Source organism: Oncorhynchus nerka, linkage group LG13 (genome assembly GCF_034236695.1).
Source record: "Oncorhynchus nerka isolate Pitt River linkage group LG13, Oner_Uvic_2.0, whole genome shotgun sequence".
In the NCBI taxonomy this organism is placed as follows: Eukaryota; Metazoa; Chordata; class Actinopteri; order Salmoniformes; family Salmonidae; genus Oncorhynchus; species Oncorhynchus nerka.
The window spans coordinates 1,629,849-1,633,304 of record NC_088408.1 but is presented as its reverse complement, the minus strand read 5'-3'; positions in this window follow the sequence as shown (position 1 = coordinate 1,633,304).

Sequence of the window (3,456 nt, the reverse complement as noted above, 5' to 3'; positions counted from 1 at the left end):
TAAGGAGGTGGGGTTTATTAATGCTGTAGACCAGAGAACTCTAGGGAGGTGGGGGTTTATTAATGCTGTAGACCAGAGAACTCTAGGGAGGTGGGGGTTTATTAATGCTGTAGACCAGAGAACTCTAAGGAGGTGGGGGTTTATTAATGCTGTAGACCAGAGAACTCTAGGGAGGTGGGGTTTATTAATGCTGTAGACCAGAGAACTCTAGGGAGGTGGGGTTTATTAATGCTGTAGACCAGAGAACTCTAGGGAGGTGGGGTTTATTAATGCTGTAGACCAGAGAACTCTAGGGAGGTGGGGTTTATTAATGCTGTAGACCAGAGAACTCTAGGGAGGTGGGGTTTATTAATGCTGTAGACCAGAGAACTCTAGGGAGGTGGGGTTTATTAATGCTGTAGACCAGAGAACTCTAGGGAGGTGGGGTTTATTAATGCTGTAGACCAGAGAACTCTAGGGAGGTGGGGGTTTATTAATGCTGTAGACCAGAGAACTCTAGGGAGGTGGGGGTTTATTAATGCTGTAGACCAGAGAACTCTAGGGAGGTGGGGGTTTATTAATGCTGTAGACCAGAGAACTCTAAGGAGGTGGGGTTTATTAATGCTGTAGACCAGAGAACTCTAAGGAGGTGGGGTTTATTAATGCTGTAGACCAGAGAACTCTAGGGAGGTGGGGGTTTATTAATGCTGTAGACCAGAGAACTCTAGGGAGGTGGGGGTTTATTAATGCTGTAGACCAGAGAACTCTAGGGAGGTGGGGTTTATTAATGCTGTAGACCAGAGAACTCTAGGGAGGTGGGGGTTTATTAATGCTGTAGACCAGAGAACTCTAGGGAGGTGGGGTTTATTAATGCTGTAGACCAGAGAACTCTAGGGAGGTGGGGTTTATTAATGCTGTAGACCAGAGAACTCTAGGGAGGTGGGGTTTATTAATGCTGTAGACCAGAGAACTCTAAGGAGGTGGGGTTTATTAATGCTGTAGACCAGAGAACTCTAAGGAGGTGGGGTTTATTAATGCTGTAGACCAGAGAACTCTAGGGAGGTGGGGTTTATTAATGCTGTAGACCAGAGAACTCTAAGGAGGTGGGGTTTATTAATGCTGTAGACCAGAGAACTCTAGGGAGGTGGGGTTTATTAATGCTGTAGACCAGAGAACTCTAGGGAGGTGGGGTTTATTAATGCTGTAGACCAGAGAACTCTAGGGAGGTGGGGTTTATTAATGCTGTAGACCAGAGAACTCTAGGGAGGTGGGGTTTATTAATGCTGTAGACCAGAGAACTCTAGGGAGGTGGGGTTTATTAATGCTGTAGACCAGAGAACTCTAGGGAGGTGGGGTTTATTAATGCTGTAGACCAGAGAACTCTAGGGAGGTGGGGGTTTATTAATGCTGTAGACCAGAGAACTCTAAGGAGGTGGGGTTTATTAATGCTGTAGACCAGAGAACTCTAGGGAGGTGGGGTTTATTAATGCTGTAGACCAGAGAACTCTAGGGAGGTGGGGTTTATTAATGCTGTAGACCAGAGAACTCTAAGGAGGTGGGGTTTATTAATGCTGTAGACCAGAGAACTCTAAGGAGGTGGGGTTTATTAATGCTGTAGACCAGAGAACTCTAAGGAGGTGGGGTTTATTAATGCTGTAGACCAGAGAACTCTAAGGAGGTGGGGTTTATTAATGCTGTAGACCAGAGAACTCTAAGGAGGTGGGGTTTATTAATGCTGTAGACCAGAGAACTCTAAGGAGGTGGGGTTTATTAATGCTGTAGACCAGAGAACTCTAGGGAGGTGGGGTTTATTAATGCTGTAGACCAGAGAACTCTAAGGAGGTGGGGTTTATTAATGCTGTAGACCAGAGAACTCTAGGGAGGTGGGGTTTATTAATGCTGTAGACCAGAGAACTCTAGGGAGGTGGGGTTTTATTAATGCTGTAGACCAGAGAACTCTAGGGAGGTGGGGTTTATTAATGCTGTAGACCAGAGAACTCTAGGGAGGTGGGGGTTTATTAATGCTGTAGACCAGAGAACTCTAGGGAGGTGGGGTTTATTAATGCTGTAGACCAGAGAACTCTAGGGAGGTGGGGTTTTATTAATGCTGTAGACCAGAGAACTCTAGGGAGGTGGGGTTTTATTAATGCTGTAGACCAGAGAACTCTAGGGAGGTGGGGTTTATTAATGCTGTAGACCAGAGAACTCTAAGGAGGTGGGGTTTATTAATGCTGTAGACCAGAGAACTCTAGGGAGGTGGGGGCTTTATTAATGCTGTAGACCAGAGAACTCTAGGGAGGTGGGGTTTATTAATGCTGTAGACCAGAGAACTCTAGGGAGGTGGGGTTTATTAATGCTGTAGACCAGAGAACTCTAGGGAGGTGGGGTTTATTAATGCTGTAGACCAGAGAACTCTAGGGAGGTGGGGTTTATTAATGCTGTAGACCAGAGAACTCTAGGGAGGTGGGGTTTATTAATGCTGTAGACCAGATAACTCTAAGGAGGTGGGGTTTATTAATGCTGTAGACCAGAGAACTCTAAGGAGGTGGGGTTTATTAATGCTGTAGACCAGATAACTCTAAGGAGGTGGGGGTTTATTAATGCTGTAGACCAGAGAACTCTAAGGAGGTGGGGTTTATTAATGCTGTAGACCAGAGAACTCTAAGGAGGTGGGGTTTTATTAATGCTGTAGACCAGAGAACTCTAAGGAGGTGGGGTTTTATTAATGCTGTAGACCAGAGAACTCTAAGGAGGTGGGGTTTTATTAATGCTGTAGACCAGAGAACTCTAGGGAGGTGGGGGTTTATTAATGCTGTAGACCAGAGAACTCTAGGGAGGTGGGGTTTATTAATGCTGTAGACCAGAGAACTCTAGGGAGGTGGGGTTTATTAATGCTGTAGACCAGAGAACTCTAGGGAGGTGGGGTTTATTAATGCTGTAGACCAGAGAACTCTAGGGAGGTGGGGGTTATTAATGCTGTAGACCAGAGAACTCTAGGGAGGTGGGGTTTATTAATGCTGTAGACCAGAGAACTCTAAGGAGGTGGGGGTTTATTAATGCTGTAGACCAGAGAACTCTAGGGAGGTGGGGTTTATTAATGCTGTAGACCAGAGAACTCTAGGGAGGTGGGGTTTATTAATGCTGTAGACCAGAGAACTCTAGGGAGGTGGGGTTTATTAATGCTGTAGACCAGAGAACTCTAGGGATGTGGGGGTTTATTAATGCTGTAGACCAGAGAACTCTAAGGAGGTGGGGGTTTATTAATGCTGTAGACCAGAGAACTCTAGGGAGGTGGGGTTTATTAATGCTGTAGACCAGAGAACTCTAAGGAGGTGGGGTTTATTAATGCTGTAGACCAGAGAACTCTAAGGAGCTGGGGTTTATTAATGCTGTAGACCAGAGAACTCTAGGGAGCTGGGGTTTATTAATGCTGTAGACCAGAGAACTCTAGGGAGGTGGGGTTTATTAATGCTGTAG